An 18,583-nucleotide genomic window follows, 5' to 3' on the forward strand; every position below is an offset into this window, starting at 1 on the left:
ATCTCAGGGTGCCTATTGAACATTTTGTTGTTATATAAACGTATCCACACACCCGCAGTTGATTAGCTGCAATATAAGGGAGTCTGAAGACATTTCAAAGGAATATTTTGTAAATTTTTGTCAGTGTGGGTTTTAACTGTGGTATATTGTTATCTGAGCTGTATTCAAAATGTGCTTTTTAAAAACATATTACACACACACACACACATATATATATATATATATATATATATATATATATATATATATATATATATATATATATATATATATATATATATATATATATATATATATAAAGCTGAGTTATCCCACACAATTAACTGTGATGTTGGACATTACTTAACCTCTCCTCCCATTAAACTACATTGGCTAAGTGCATCTAAAACATTACTTGTGAAATCGTCCCATTCATCACATCAATAAAATGTAGATAGATTTTTGAGGATATATTAATAAAATTGAATCTAAAATGAATACATCACTTCAAATTTGAATAATGGCAAAACAAGATTTTTTATATATATTATTGTGTTATTTTACTTTGAGGTTTAAATTTGCTTTCTAGAACATTTTATTTACATGCTGTCAAACAGGGTATAAAAGTGCAAGCCATAGGTTATAACGTTACACTGAAAAACGCAGAAGTCAAATTCTCAGCATCCAGGAAACAGGACAGACGTGAAGCAATTGGAGGTTTAATGAAAACAGTGACTTTTGTGATACACAAAAAAACATTCAGATGCAAAATGGCAGGAACAGATAGACATTTGCAATGACTGGACTGTTTATGTCAGAAATAAAAATGCAATCCAAAAGGTGATGCTGCTACTTTACAAAGCTGTGTTTCCATTAAAAATGTGCACAAAGCTTTTGTGATATTCTGCTAATATAAAAATAACACAACTACACAATTGCAGTTTTTACATTAAACAAGAAATGCAATTAAAATCACATGCATCTTGAGTAAATTTGTTCACACAATAGCTCATTAAAAAACATGGCGCTGACGGATGTAAACAAGATATTCATGTTTCAGCCATGGCACTCTCGCTTATCATCAGCCAAAAGAGGAGATGTCGGGCATCTCACTGAGTCATTGGAGTGACAAGCCCTTCATACCTGGGAGTGACTACGTATGCAGCCTTTTTGAAAAATTGTAGTTGATGATATTACAGAAGAGCTATGGATTCAACACTTCTTGTCGTCGTCTTCTTCTTTTTCGCCAGTAGTAACATCTGGTTGTCAATCATGTGACTTCTGATGCGAAGAAAAAAAAAAAGTTTCCATTGTAGTTTTGGGAGATACTCCAAGTTATAATTAAAAAAATAATAATTTTAACTTGTGTTTCAATTAAGTAAATGTATATTCAGAGTTACAATTTGTGCAATTTGATGGGTAGGGTTAGGGTAATGTATGTAATGAATGATACATGCAACTAAAAGAGCTGCAGAATGTTTTAGATGCACTTTGAGGGAGCTAAGAGATCAAATTAAACCAAAGAAATGTGTATAGGTCAAGGGGATATGCTGTACATACACTATGTCAAGATGTTGTGGGGAGAAAAAAAAAAAACATTTTCTCCCTTAATGCCTGTTTTTTGCATTGTTTTTGTTTTTAAACTGCCTTAAAGTAAATTATATATTGTCAAAGTTAAACATATGACGGCAAGTGCCATAGTTTATTTTATGTACCAATTTAGTAAGCCTGTTCTGCCTCCATTCTGCTTTTTTTGTGATGCATTCAAGACAGTTGTTCATTCAAGTTTTGTTTTTCTTTCTCTCCCTGCAGTTTTGTGCAGAGGCTCATATGCAGAGCTTATGAGGTGCAATTGATAAACCAGAGGAAAAACTTTTACCTTTTTATTTTACCTCTGTATTTTCTATCTGTGTGCCCTTTGGTAAAATGATGTAATGATTTGAATTTATGTTCCTTTAAAGTATCCTCCCTGTCAGCAACCTTATATTACTGGGCCTTTATCATCCATATCACCACTCTTCTGTTAGGCTGTTTGTGACTGAGATGCTGTTTATTACCACATAAAGTAGAGCACAACATCTCGGCTTGAGTTAAAATTACAGTCTTTCTGCAACAAGTTCAGACGGACAATCACATTCCAAATTGTTAATAATTTGTTATTTACTGATGCAATGCCTTGTGTATTTGTATACTTTCAACTTTTCCACATTATGTCACTTTACAACTTTCAACCTAAATGCATTTCTTTAGAGCTCATGAAACAGACTAACACAAAGTAGTGCTAAACTGCAGGGTCTTCATGGAAGAGTGGCAAGAATAACACTATTGTTGAAAGGAAGCCATTAGAAGTCCCATTTACAATTTGCCACAAGCCAAAAGGAGCACTGGTCAGAAGAGACCAAAGCTGAGCTTTTAGACCTACATGAAAAACGCAATGCGTGGCCTTAAAACTAACACTGCAAATCTCCCTGAACATCACCATGTTCGTTATCAAGGCTGCCTCATGCTGATATCATTCTTTTCTTCAGCAGGTACAGGGAAGATGATCGGAGTTAATGGAAAGATGGATAGAGCGAAATACAAGGCAGCGCTGGAATAAAACCTATTAGAGTCTGCAAAGGACTCAAAACTGTTGCAGAGCTTCACCTTTCAGCAGAACAATAACTCAAAGCATATAGCTACACTCAAATAGTCAAGATCAAAATATACTTACATTTGAGAATGACCTAGAAAAAGTCCAGACCTAAATCTATTGTAAAAGCTGATCCAAGACTTGAAATGTTCACAGATACTCTATCCAATCTAACAGAGCTCGTGGAGTTTTGCAAAGAACTACAAAAACCATCGTCCTCTAGATCTACAAAGATGGTAGGGACAAGGTAGGAACACCTTGCAGTTATAATTGTGCAAAATATGTTTTGAAGTATTGAAAGAGAAGAGAGAGAAATCTATACTAGTCATTGCAGTTGTACATTCCCTCAAAGTTTGTCTTTTGCATTTACCCCATCTCTAAAGGAACAGTAGGCAGGTTTTTTTCTACTGTTTGGAGAGCAATCTGGGGTTAAGGGTCTTGCTCGGGACCCATAGGAGCATTCTGCAGAGTTCTGGGTACTTGTCGCCTTCTCAGAATGGAAGTGCTCTGTTCTAACCACAAGGCCACCAATGCCCCCAATTCGTATTAAGGGTGAATTCAAATGCAGGCCAAGCGTTTCAGATTTTTATTTGCAATACATTTAAAGACTGCCCTGCGACAGACTGGCGACCTGTCCAGGGTGTACCCCGCCTCTCGCCCAGTGAACGCTGGGCGAGAGGCAGGGGGAGAGGCAGTCTTTTGTAGGGGACAAGATTGGACGAGCTACTACAGTCGATTGATGCATTTCCGAAGAACTGAATTTACTGATAGACTATATAACTGTCAAAAAAATCCAAACATTTGAATTTCTAATTGAAAATATTAACCTAGGTTTAGTTTTTGCATTAAGTGAATTGAAAATGCTGTTTTGAATTCACTTAACTGCGTTCAGTTATTTTAATTTGCAGCCCATTCTGTGTATAGCTATTAAACTGTAAGTTTACATCCCTATGGTTAAGCCAAGCTTTTACTAAATGCTGCTTGATAAACAAATGTGTGACTTGGAAAACCTAAAAGGATGGGACTTTTTTTGCCATTAAGATTATTGACAGAAGTCATCAGAATAACTGAACATAGGACAACCAAGATTTAAGTAAGTTCATGTACAGTTAGAGTGTCTCTCTACCATCATTTCACATCTACACACTGCAGATTTTGCCCAATTGTCTTTTAGAAATAGCTCAAACTAAGACAGATTGGAGGTTGAGTATCTATGAACAGCAGTTTAAAAAGATTCTCAATTGAATGTAGTGTATTCTGGATATTTAGAATGAACTGCATTTTACATTCATGCAGAAATCATAAAGGCAATCAATGCACATATGCACATTGATTGTATTGGACTTTATTATCAGATTATCAGATTAAAGAGGGCACCAATTATCTGATTTGTGAAATATGTTGGTTGTACGGGATTTTAGTTAGAAGTGTCAGATTGAGGTGGGATGATTACAAATATTTAGCAGTCTGGGGACATCTCCGGGCAATTTGTCCTTCTAGATTTCATTTAGGGTCATTAAAATATCAGAGGCTGAATACAAATATTTAGATGACCTCAGAAGGCCACTGGTTTTACAGGATTTATTTTTAGGACTTTCAGGTTGAAGGAGAACACACACATTTTTACCAATTAAAATCTGATTTTAGTGAAGGCATCAGATTAAGGGGTATTGAATACAAATATTTACTAATTAGGTGACTTGAAAACAGTTGGCAGTCCTGCATTTTTTTTAGGGCTACTAAATTAGAGGAGGTTTAAGAGGGCCCTAGATTTTATTTGGGCTAATCAGATTAAAGAGGGGAGATAGCAAACATTTATTATTTACCAGTAAGGTGACATCTGAAGAAAACTGGCTGAACTGAATTATATTTCAAGGTGAAAATGGCTGAACAGAAATGTACGTCACACTTTCTAGATTTTAATGAGGGGAGGACATGAGAAAACTGCATATACGTTTCCTTTTGCCTCAGAATTATGCTCTACTTTGTGCGGGTCTGTCATATAAAACCCATTGAAATACATTGAAGTGGTTAAAGGTTGTAAAATTACAAAGGGTCGAAAAGTTCAAAATATATCAATAGTTTTGCAAGACATTGTATGTACTGAGTGGCAAGCCAGGTAGTCAGTTTCAAAGAGGAAACTTTACCACACAGGAATGTTTGCACTTTATGAACTGCATGGGATGATGATAAAATTTGATAAAATAATGCCATATACATCACAAATGATTAACACATCAGCTGGGGAGCATTGCTCTTCATGTCCTTTATTTTAATCCAAAAGGACTCCCCATACATCGTGAGTGTGTTTGTGTGTGAGTGAGTTAGTGAGGGTGTCTTTAAAGGATTATTAAACAGCATGACTTCACCAGCTAACTACAGAAGACAGCAGAGGGTGCAACACTGATCAAATTATTCGCAACATACCGTTGGAAAGATTAAAATAAAACGATAAGCCTCGGAGCGTAATTGAATTCTCCGCCGTCAGAGGAGTGACATGAATGGTAAAGTGTAGCTGTGCATGTACCTCCTGTAGTGTTTCTAAACAAGAAGCTAATACACAGTACACCGCTCAGGGCTGCAACCGTATTAATAAAAAACACATTCAAATGTTCACAAAGCACAAGAGTATTCCGCAGATGAATATTTACGCTCAGTGCCCACCCCCCAATTGTCTCCAGCTCATTGCACACAGGTAGCATTTTTTTTCTTCTTTGCTTGCAGAAATCTTTAAGGCATGAGCTAAATCGACTGCTTGGAACGTTTTTCAGGATGTTTTGTTCGTACCGACCTGACGCTGATGCAGAACATCCATGCAAAAGATGTGGTATTCTTAAGCCCAGTATGTAACTAATTAAATGTGGCAACCTGACCTTTATGTCATAATGGCTTTTATGAATAATGATAAACACATCTTTTTATGGCTTTATTGCAACTAGAATAAGGAAGAAAAAAAATTACAATGTTGGAAACTGTTGAATGAATTTGCATTTTCGGCATTTAGTCACTTGACTTCCCGTGTCATGATAAATGTCTCTTGTTCCCGAGGCTGTGTGAATGTGCATGCTTGTCTTGTGTTATTTGTGGCTGTTGCCCGCTGACAAGAATTCACTAACAGGAGCAGGACGGCATGATGGCCATGAGGATAGTCTGAGCAACCAAAGGGAAATTGCTGGAATGTAATGGAATTTAAAATTTCAACACTCGAGAGTCAGTTGTCTGAGCGACTCTCATTAAAATGAACATTGTGTGTGTTTGTGTGTGCGTGTGTGTGTGTAGGGGGAGGGGGGCGGTGTTTGTTTGTGTAAAGATATGCATTAAATGTATAGTTTTCCTGACACAGTGCTATGGAAAAATAAAACTGATACATCATACTTTGGTTTCATTGGTGCATTAATACTTTAAGCACATGTAAGCAATGAACACAGGGATATTTTTTAGAGTTCTAACTTTGTATTCAGAGTGGATTTGTACAAGCATTCATAACGCTTGTGTCATATAGCATGGTTTTCATGGACCCAAATGCAGACTCAGTAGAAAATAATTTTATAAAGAACTTCACAACGTACAAATGACACTGGTAAGAGTTGGAACTGGAGCAGTGGTGAGGATAAAGGAGGAATTTAACAAGGAGCATTAAAAATCAAGGAGATTTAATACTGAGGGAAGGTTGGAGAATAAATTGTAACCAGGTGAGCTTAGTCAGAGGGAATGCAGAACAGCTGTGGCAGAGTTAGAGCTAGGAGACTGAGGGAAGGAGACTATTTAACACAAAAAACGCACAAAAGCTGGATGAGACACCAAAGGTAAACATGTCTAATACGAGAGAATAAATTAATATTGCACAAACAGAACACAAGAATAAGTAAGAAGCTAAACACCAAGGAATGAGTTAAAAAGACAAGACTATAATGAGTGAAATAAACAACCCAGATATTATCAGAATACATAAACTAAAGGAACCCAAAACATAAACACCAATATATACATCATAACGCCTTGGAATTTTTCACATTTTGTCATTTTACAAACACAAACTTTATTATATTGGATGTTGCATGTCTAGTGACTGAAGTTATTGCCCATTTCTTTTTGCAACGTAAGGTTTAGGGCTTTGACTGGGCCATTCTTACACATGAATATCTTTTTATCATAGCCATTCCATTTTAGATCTGGCCGTATGTTCAATGTTGTCATCCTGCTGGAACATGAGCTTCTGTCCCAGTCTTAAGTTCATTGCAGCATCTAACAACAGATTTCCCTGTTACCTGCAACACATTTTCCATGTCCCAATGATTGGATTCAACAGTGCTCTATGAGATCTTCAAAGCTTAGGATATAATTTTATGGCTTAATTCTAATTTTAAGCACTGTTCAACTTCATACCTGATGTGTCTCATATATTCTTTGTTCTTAGAAATTTAAACAGAATCATCAATTTATTATCTAATGGTGTCTACCAAATCTGTAATGCTTCACAGAACAGGTATATTAAATTACACACGGATGGACTCCTTTCAATAATAAGCTGTTTTGTTTATTTAGCTTATCCAACAGAGACTGTGTACAGTTATATTGATCAAAGACAGAAAACGTGCACCATTTCTGAAGGAAACCAGTTGCGCTGGATTTCAGTAATAAAGTAAAAGAGGCTGAACAGAAATGCATACCACACTTCCTAGACTTTAATTTGTAAAATTAAAATTTAAACTGTCTTCATTTCACCTCTAATTTATGGGCGTATTACTGTTAGTCTATCAAATAAAATCTATATAAAACACATGACATTTGGTGGACTGTGTATATGATTTTTTTTTAAGTTTTTGTGGATACTTTTGTGAAACACTGAAGTTGTATTGTTGCTTTTATTGCTAGGTTTTAACATTTCATTTTGTAGACCAAGATCCAAACATTGACGCTATATAGGAAACTCACTAGAACCTCTGTATGAGCTTGATTTAAAGCTGAGAAGCTTCTGCCAGCCCTTGTGAACATTACACCACCTCATGCCATCAGGCCCAACTGCTTTGCTTCAGGAAGTGCTCATCTGTCTGTCCATACACATGGGATGGAGATGTGAATGGTTTGATTAGGGATAGATGTTTTTTTTTTCTGTAAAGATTAAATTAGCAAATGAGATGTAAAAGCATGCACGTTACACTTGAGAGAAAATGAAATACTCACCTCTGAATTGGATGTTTATTCATAAACCTCTATGTTGTCTTTAATAATTGGGCTATTGTAAAAATGTATTTCGCACCAGACAGAAAACATCATATTGTTTTTTTCTTTTTCTAGGTGGGTGATGATTAGAAAAATTGCTGTAAGAACATAGAGCGGTAAAGGCAGATGAAATTTTAAGCAGAGAGCAGGACAGTGACAACTATCAGCAGGTGATCCAGCTCCAGGGGAGGCAATGATTACGGTTAAGAACGATAGGAGTAGTTAAGAGAAGTTGCCCCTTGATCATGATGAATAATTGCAGGGTCTCATCCACATAATCAAACTCACTGCACAGATCAACATTCCAATCAGACTCTTCAAAGGCATAAGATAGCCACACAGTTCTTAATATTCAGCTCCCTCTCTTTATGACTTTCTGCACGTGACAATAATTCCTGGGAAGTCTGCATGCAATCATGTATAGCTGCATGCTTCCAGGAAGTGCCCTTTTCATTGTGTGCACCTTGAAGATATTGAGCACTGTAACTACAGTATAACTGATCTTTGCTCACATTTTTAGGAACAGATACTTTTAAATAAGGACACGTTAATACAAACTCATTTTGGGCATAGACAACAATGCTATATACTGAAATGTGGGGAGAAATGCTCCAGTTCAGTGAGTGAGTAAACACGTGCTCTAAACCTGTGTGCCCTTTTGGACCCATGGACCCCTTCACATTTAAGACAGGAGCAGTGGGCCTGTTGTGCAGGTCTCAGCGGGCCTTTGGAAGGGAAAAGGATCAAAGGACTAGAGGAATTATTTTCAGTAATATTACATTTATATGTAAGCTGCATGAGAATGGAGCACTGCTTAGGCCTTTTGTTAAAATCACCTTTAACAACAGTGTTTTTATACCTTTCTTTGTGTAGCCTTGACGCACTAACCATCAACTTGCAATATGGCTTTAATATAGAAGTGGTGATAACTTAAATCGGTATTGAAATAATGTCAATTCCTATCTTTTGTTCCCAAAATACCTGGCTTTATCTGACAGCACATTCGTGGTTTATGATTTTTAATCAGATTTTTGTCTATGCTATAAAATATTTGAATTAGGTGTTAAAATCTAAGAATGTGGCTGCACCTGTCAACAGAAAGGGAAAGTTTTTCAGATTGACTTCTTAAGGTTTATATGAATGCTTTGGATGTTAGTTTAAAAATTCTAATAAGAAACATTCAATAATCATAAAATAAATCAAACGACTGCAAATATAAATCTCTATTTAAGATGGATTATACTGCAGGTCAGGAAATGGAGTCCTTGGGAAGGATTTATGAATGGTTGACATTTTCTGCAGTTTTGATTTGAAGGGATAATCTTTCTAAAGCTTACACAAGGACAACACAATCCTTTGCTTTTTTATTTGTATCTTGGGATCACTAAGACATGAAAATGTCTTTATATCTTTGAAATGAGTAAAACAATTACCCTGTTTGGCAATGGCTCTACAAACAGACTAAACCATTAACCTGAAACAGAAATATGTGAAGTAATGCAAAAAGACCTAGCATCATATCCCAAGTTGTATGGGAGCAGCAGCGGAGGCAACCTACTTTTAAGTCAAGAAAAACATGCAAAACTACCTGAAGATCAAGCAGAGAAAATAAATAATTAAGAAAGCTCTAAATTTCTATTTATTGGACCTCATTGCTGTTTTGGATTAGACATGTAGTGTGTGCTGTGTAAAATAATCTCTAAAGTTGTATAAAGTTGTCAATTTTGCCCATACAGAAAACAGACTACTCACCCAACGACCTTGCATTTGGGATTGGGTAGGGCCAAGCTATTTGTGAAAGTCTCTGACCTGTGTATACTTTGTTGCCAGAGTTCACTGAAAGCAGCAACCCCACTAAATTCTTCACCGGGGACCCTGCACAATCTGTGGTGGCAACACACTTCCATTGACACGGCAAATTGCTCTTTAGCACCAAGGTTAAAGGCAGATTAGCAGCCTTGACCCGTGTTACTTCAATTTCTCAAGTATTGGATAAATTAGCTAATTATGAGAGAGGCCAGAGGAAGGGGAGTTCTGAACTATTGTCTAGGAAATATTAGCTTTATTCAATAATTATCATATTATAATACTAATTGGGCTGCACAGTGGAGCGGTGGGTAGCGCTGTGTCCTTGCAGCAAGAAGGTTCTGGGTTCAAATCCAACCCTGGGTCTTTCTGCATGGAGTTTGCATGTTCTCCCTGTGCATGCGTGGGTTCTCTCCGGGTACTCCGGCTTCCTCCCACAGTCCAAAACCATGACTGTTAGGTTAATTGGTGTCTCTAAATTGTCCTTAGGTGTGGGTGTGTGTGTGGATGGCTGTTTGTCCTGTTTGTCTCTGTGTTGCCCTGCGACAGACTGGCGACCTGTCCAGGGTGTACCCCGCCTCTCGCCCAGCGACCCCCGCGACCCCATGAGGGATTAAACGGTTTGGAAAATGGATGGATGGATGGATAATACTAATTATGTGGAAATATAATTTAAAAAAAAAACAAGGAGATTTAAAGAGGGATGGGAGATGGGAGGAATGACTGGGGAGCAACATGCCCTCCCAGGAAGTCAGCTCCCCCGCTGACTCCAATAGGCATCCCCGTTCTCCAATTACCCAGGGGCTGCTATCTGCACCACCATAGTCCAGAGATAGGCGGCTGGGTCAGAATGCCAAACGCAAACTGAGACCATCATCACCACCCCCCCAATCCACCCGCCAAATGATCCATTGGATCATTAGTGCCAACCTGCCCTCCACTCAGAGCTTGTACATTTCCAAAGTCAGGACACGGGCTAGAAACATCACTGCAGATCCATCTCACCACAACCACAACATGTTTCAATGTCTCTCCTTTGGTAGGCACTACAGAGCACTGTGTGCCAAAACAAATATACTCAGGAACAGTTTCTTTCCACAAGCCATTACTCTAATAAACAGCTGACTCTGACAAAAAAGGTGTTTTTAATTTTTATAGGTCATATTGACATATTTCATATATTGTATACCAAATCCATGTCCCTCATGTACATAACATGAGGGATGTGTTATGTACATAAATATATTTCTCATTTATTCTAGCATTCCCATTCTCTGCACTCAACACACTGTGGACATGGTGTGTTTGTACGTGTATGTGGACCTGCACATCACTTCCACCTCTGACATGTACATAATAATAACAGAAATAATATGTACTCCTGAAACTTTGGCACTCTGCTCATTACATCATTGCATTAATGTCTCAGTTGTGTATAGTGTGTTAATATGTGTTCTTCTATGCTTTTGCAGACTGTGTTGCATCTTTATTTGGCTGCTGCACTATTTTGTTATTGTAATACATCATAAGCAAGCACATCACAAGCACTGTTCAATCTAGATTGAAATGCCTTGTATGTGTGCACATAATACCTGGTGAAAGCTGATTCAGATGCAGTGTTTCAGGTTCAAGTCCTATGCAATTTTTTTGAGATTGCACACTGTGTGCTGCTCTTAAGAAGCTAATTTTAAGCTATCAAGTAAAACTATCAACCTGTAAAATCGGTGGCAGAATAACAGGTGTTGAAAAGGATGTAAAAATGTTGACTTTATTGATTTAGAAAAAGTGAATATGAACTTATGTATTTTTCTTTCTGACCTAGCTCTCTTTGAAAACATTCTAGGTTATTAAAAGTTCAGTCAGTACCAACAATTTGTTGTTTCACGGTGTGTTGGAAGTGAATGGCCCACCCATGAGCCATGGAAACCACTGAAAGGAGATATGAGCTTCTTTCCACAACAAAAAATCCCTTTAATTGTGGCAAACCGTTTTTTCCTCCGTTTCAAATAGCTCTGTACAATAATCCTTGACTGCTGACCTTGTCATTTTTCCAAACTGGAGTTCAAATATTTTCTATGAGCAAGTTTGTTTCTAAACAAAAATCCATCCAGATCTGTTGACTCTGAGCTGCCCTGCCCAGGTTACTGTTTATGTGCACCTGACACCTGAGCCTGTGTAACTGCTGTCTAAAACATCACTTACAACTACTTCTGCACTTAAAAGTCTCTGTCACTGCACTTTGCAAATGAAAGAGAACAATAGTTGCTTTAGCAGTCTCCTCTTTGCAGAGGACCGTGGGAGCCTGAAGACAGCTGATAGCTGCTGAGGCCTCCACTATGACCCTGCACTTGTCATGAGAACAGACAGAGGCCCCTGCTCTGTCAGCATCAGCTGCTCTAAACAAACGCAAACTTGGCTGTATGGCAGCCAACTAGTCCTGCTCCACTGAAACTGGCTGAGTGTTCAGCAACGGTGATTAGGTATTTCACCTCTTATTGTTTTTTTTAGTCTGTTTTCTCACTGCTCAAACTAAGCGGATTCAGCTGCTGTCCAATACTATCATGTTGTTCCATGGCAGACCTTGGCAGGATATTCTGCTAATAAAGCTGGTTCTTAGCTTGTCCTAAGATGTACCTCTGATTATATGTTTTTAGAAATGCTTGTATCTCATTACACTTGAATTTTGTTAGTGCCATGTTCAATTCATGATCCGGTAGGTAATTATATAATTGTGATCAATATTAAAACATAATGTATGTGGTTCCCTTGCGATATTCACCAAAGCCTACATACATTTATAAAACAGTTTATCCTAGAGAGCATTAAGGATGAATTTCAGAGCCTCGTGGCCTGAGGGAACAAAATGCTCTGAATTCAGGAGGTACAAAAGCAAGGCAGATATTTTTTTTTTTTTTTTTTTTTTTTTCCTTTTTCTGTTTTTTTTTCCTATCCTGGAGGCTCTAAGTAAACAATTAATTTACAACGGATATCACCAGTGCTCCCAGGACATGTACCAAATGACGTTCTAGGCTGGCTTTATCACCTGCTGCAGAGCCAACCTGCCTTGGCTGTGCAGCCCTTTGTCTTTATGAGGCCAACTACAACAATCCATCAGACGAGAAGCCACAACAACTTTTTGTCCTTAGCACTGTATAATTAGTTTATCTTCTTAAATATTTGAATCTAAAATCATTTTCCAGACCTCATTAACCTGTAGCTATCATAAATGTCATGCATAAATATGATAAACACCTATGTGCAATTGATTCTCTGTATAGATTTAACTGTGAATTCCTCAGAAATTTATGGGATAACCTTAGCGCCATGAAGATCAATTTGTTGATGGGACAACCAGGATGACTGGAATGAATGAGTAGGTGAATGCTTTTGTTTTAATGTTTGGTTTACCTACAGCAAAATGAGTATTTCTCAAGAAAGAACAGTTTTAACATCTCCTTTTTCACACATACCTGTTCACGCATACACTGATTAAAAATGAGAGGAGGTGGAAAACACACAGATATGGAAATAACAATGACAAAATCAGAGAGAACATTTTTTGCACAAATGCTACCTCAGAATTAAAAGCTGCTTTGAATGGGAGCAGGGGATGCAATGTTATTTCATGAACAGTTTTTTTTTTTGGGGGGGGGGAGAAAATTAATTGTGTTATATGACACAGAAGACAACCCATAGGAAGTTCCATTTACAGTTCAGGTCACCAAGTTCTCCACTCACACCACCATATAATAGCTTCTAACAACCCAGAACTGTGACGGCTGGGTCGTTGATTTGCAACTGACTTAGAATGCGCTTAGGAGGATGGACCTCCATGTAATTTAAAACCAGCAGCGCTCCACTTACTAGTTGCTCAAGTGCGAGCCACCAGAATTAACAAAGACTGCTGGATAGGTGTCGAAACGTTTTCAGAAAGAACTGGAGGCAACTATTTCAGAATAGTTGTCTCCGATTTAAGCCTGTTTGCTGTTGCCATGACCTGGACAACAGAGAATTTGCACAGGCATATTTTAAAATGCAAACATTTTTATTGATGTTGGTCTGTATTACTGAAGATTAAATGTAACCCTATTAAAAACATGCCTACACAGTAAATTTCTCTGGGTAAAATGTATTCAAATTGAAGAAAATGTACTCAAACAGACATTTGGTCCGACTTAAAAAAATTATTCAATTTGAGTCAAATTTACTGTGTGTCATGACCTTAGGCAAGCATGGAGAAAATATGCTTATGTTCTTCAAAGTCCAAAATGAGGCAAGTGACAGACTCATGAAACCTTTGTTCTTACTAATGCAACTCCTATTGTTGCCAGAAAAGACAATTGATAAGTTTTATACAGTTAATATATAAGCATTTAGACAGCCCTGTAATTTTATAGCTATTTAGTTGTAGCACAGATCACCTTGTAATGGAGTTACACAGTACATAGAAATGGACTGGAAAGACATAAGTGGTGGTCCTAATCCAGTTTTTGAAGGTGCAGGTTTATATGCTTCTCTTTACTTGATTATGTGTTTACCTTAGCTTTTCATATCGGAACAAACTGCAGAACATTGTTTACATGGTGGTTTTGTACTTACATTCTTATTTAAATATCAATAAAGACCAAAAGTAAGTATTTTAATCTTTTTTTTCTTGTCTGTTTGATTATTGTAACAGTTAATTTCACCAAAGAAGATTACGACGTAAAATATATTTGTTAGGTTTGACTCAGCACCCGGGGGTAAGTTTGCTGGAAGTGAAAACAATTGTGCTAAAGTTGCAGATACTTTAATGGTCAATACATTTAATGACGACACATTATCCACTCTGCTGTACAATGAAAAAGCCAGAACACTTAACTTTAAAGACCAAAACTGATAATGGCAACTATATCCTGGAAATTAGAAACATCAATAATAACAAGAAAGCACCATTAACACTAGCTCTGATTTACTATTCGTTTTTATCAACAAGCTGCAGTAGAATTTGTGTTCAGTATATTCACAGAGAGAAATAAAACAAGAAAATCTATCATTTAAACTCTGTCTCAAAACATGCAAGATGAAGACAGTTTATTTTCATCTAGGAAAAGTTGTTTCGAGAACCGCTGGCACTACTTTAATAAGGAAGTTGCTGCAAATATGATTTAAAAAAAAATCAGCAACAGAATTAACTGTGCACATCTTCCAACCCTGGGCATACAAAAAGCTTTAAATGAGCAGCCAAGATGAGATGTAATGATCTAATCATGAAGGACAAGAAGATACAGCTCTTACTGTTGTGGAAATATGGTGCTGAATATTGTATAACATTTGTTTTTGTCATAGCTATTATATATATATATATAAAGTCAGGAACACGCAACTGAACCTGACATCACAGTGTTGGTTGAGTAAATCAGCTGCAAAATCATAATATTTATATTAATAGTTAAAATAGTGTCTGCTGTCATGGTCTTGAATTTTAGCAGAGATGGTCCCTTACAGTGATTGGCTGTTATAGGCCTCTCTCTTCCTGTAGTGAGGCTCTTCGTAAAATAACTGCGTCTCAGGGTCAAACTGATGAGTTTGATACCAATTTAAACCTTGGTTGGTTGTCATCAGCCTAAGACAGCCCATAATCTATCAGCAACTCACCCAATCTAAGTAAATTAATAGTGTACCCAACAGAGCCATTAAATATCCTTCTAAATCTAATCATAACAAATGCCCCCCACATGTAAACTGATACTAGTATTTTTGATTAAACTCTTGAGCTAGTCACCAGTCAAGGCATAAGGTAAAAAATATGTTGCTTCATTTGTCATTATACATACAATGTACATACAGCGAAATTTCATGGATCAGATCGAGGGTTAGCCTGGGCTAAAGTCCCTTAAATCATTTAAGGGACTTTAGCCTGGGCCACTGCGAATAAGCGTGCCACCACTAGTAGCCGACCTGACCATCAATGTCTTTAGTCTTAGTTACAAGTACATTGGATGTGATGCAGAACTTTTTTCATGAAAAATTCATGAAAAACTTTTAAATTAAGATCGAAGCTCAGTTTCTATACAGAAACAATTCATGTTTCGCCCTTAAATCTTGGAAGTTTTTGATATCAATCCCTTTTCTGCCTGTAATTGTGGCAATGTTTTGTTAGCCTTGCCAGCTAGTCTGAATTACACGGAGCGTAAAATCAATCTGGTATGGCTCCATTCCCTTCGACCCAAAACAGACCGGACCAATCACAATGCGAGAAGCGGGACTTTACGATGCATCACTCTCAAAGGCAGAATTACCCATAATGCAGCAGCCCTTTTCTAATACCATAACAGTCAAGATACATACAGAGATTTTTGTTGCTTAGTGCCCTGGAAGATTAAGAAAGTACATGTGAGTACACCATGTATCTTCTAATTTTTCTCAGACAAAAGCAGCAAACAATTATTCACTGGAGAGTTTGCTTGATAGCATGACATGTTTCACAGACTACAAATTGAAAAAACAGATCACGTCACTTGGAGTTTTTTTAGCATCAAATCTGTAGTTATTATATTTGTTCTAACCTGATGATGCTGACGCTGTTAGTCAAGCCTTTGAAATCGGGCTCTACCAGCTCCTTACCAGACTGATATGCCATCTATATGGCGTAAATCAGTCTGGCTAGCCAGGATAATGTTTTCTATGTATGTGTGCATGTCAACTAGTTGCCTACTGTCCTTGACTCTGGTGAACCTCTGTTTTCTGAGCTTTATCAGTGGTGGTAGCTGCCTCACTCAGCGCTATAAACTCCATTCTAATGGTGGCATGTCTTTCTTGAATGTAAGCTGGATGTCTCTGGTTTTAAAAAGCTCTTATTGGTTTTTCCTACTTATTTATACACTTGTTATGAGAAAGCTGTTATTCTTTATAATAAAAAAAATTATTTTGTGTTTCTCATGTTCAAACTGAAATTGTCATGTTTGGTTTTATCCATAATGCCTCTGAATAGGGCAGTAAACACGTAGGCAGGTTGATGGTTTAATAGGTTTATTGAAAAGGTAAATGATTAAGAGTATAGGGAAACTGGGAGGGCTCTGGTCGCTGACTAGGACTAAAGGACTAAAACTGGGAGTTGATTCAACAGGAGAGGAGCCTGATAACTAAAATAGCTACCTCTCAATCTATTTTGGAAAATTCTAGGATCCACCAGTAAACCTGTAGTCTGAGAACAAAGTGCTCTGTTTGGAACACAATGAACAATCAGATCTCTGACATATGATGGGACTTGGTTATTAAGAGTTTTATATGTGAATATTTTTTTATTATATTTTGGATTTAAAAAGGAGCTAATGAAAGGGAGCTAAAATAGGAGAAAATTTAGCTCTTTTTAAATTTTATTTAGAAACACCTAACCATTCCTGACTAAACCCTAGTCAGGAATGGTTAGGTGTGCAAGCCTGAAAACTGCATAACAACTGTGAAGTACAGGGATGACAGCACCATGCTGTATGGGGATTCTGCTACAGGAGGCCACAAAAAAGCTTGGATCATGAGAGAAGAACAGTGTGTAGGAATATCAGACCAAAATCTTCAAACATCAGCTAGGAAGTTACAGCTTAGTTGCAAATTGACTTTTCAAATTTCAACAACCCTTATCATTATTTACAACAATTATCATTAAGCCAGAATGTTTAGAAAGGGGTTTAGGAGCAATAAACTGAAGGCAGCATACATATATGATATCGTTTTTTTCGGGAGGAATAGGTCAAAAGTTAAAGCAGACCTTAGTGAGAAGCTTTTGGAAGAATGTCCACATTTAATTCCACTCATATAGTTCTAAACCAACCAAATATTAAGAGAAATTATGTAAATATGTTACTTTGACAAAAATACTAAGAAATCTATAAAGCTTTCTCCCTCTGTGATAACTGACTTGAAGCAGGAAATGTTCAGTCTGATTTGAAGAGGATGTGTGTTTATGCTAGGTGTCTTTTCATGTAATGTGTGTCTCATTGTCTGTGTATGTCTTTGTTTCTCACTTGTGTTTGTATTAAGATTGTTTTAAAATTGTCTATGATTGAAACTTAGGTTTGTCATCAAATTAATTTCTTGTGTGATGTTTTTAAATACTTTCTTGTGCACTTTTTGCATACATTAGCTTAGACTCTCATTGATGTGTGCGGAAACAAAAAATTGAAAGCTTTTCAGTGACAAGTATGAAAAAATGGAAAAAAAAAGTAGTTGCCTTTGGTTACAAATCCCACAGAGTCCAGGCTCCATGGGAGATGCAACAATAACAAGCAGTTCTTTTTAGATATTTCTTTGCACCAAAGCAGTTCCTGCTCACGCAATCATATTCAATTAATCAAATTACTCATTTCAGAGACGTCAAACACAGGTGCAGACAAAAGGTCATAGGAAAGACTGAAAACAAAGTCTGGCAAAAGTCTGATATTATGCTCATAAAATGTCATACAATCTCCAAAAGGGTTAGATATTGAATCTTAGAAAATGTCATTATGTCTAAGACAGTCTGTGAGGCCAAATTTACTAAATGCCATTTCCTTTCATCCACAACTGTCAGGTTGGGTTGGTTGCTTGCAGCCCCAAAGTACAGACAGAAGTTCCGAAGTAGTATAATTAGTAGAGGTATTTAATAAACAAATGCAAAACTTCCAGGTTGCTCTGTGACGAACTGGCAACCTGTCCAGAACCACTAAGGACCACTGGAGATAGGCACCTAACCCGTGCACCTGTATGGTCCTCCGCATCTAAAGGTCAACTAAGAAATTTACAAACTGCCCAGAACAGAGCTGCCAGGTTGGTTTTAAAGGATGACATAGGCCTAGGAAGGGAAAATCTAAGAAACTAAGCACAAGAAACAAATAAAGCAAGAATAAAGAACATAATGAACAACATAGAAATAAGGAAAATAAACAAAAATCAAAACCTTACACCCAAGGATCACAATAACAAGTG

This window comes from Fundulus heteroclitus, chromosome 11 (genome assembly GCF_011125445.2).
Source record: "Fundulus heteroclitus isolate FHET01 chromosome 11, MU-UCD_Fhet_4.1, whole genome shotgun sequence".
NCBI classification, from domain to species: Eukaryota; Metazoa; Chordata; class Actinopteri; order Cyprinodontiformes; family Fundulidae; genus Fundulus; species Fundulus heteroclitus.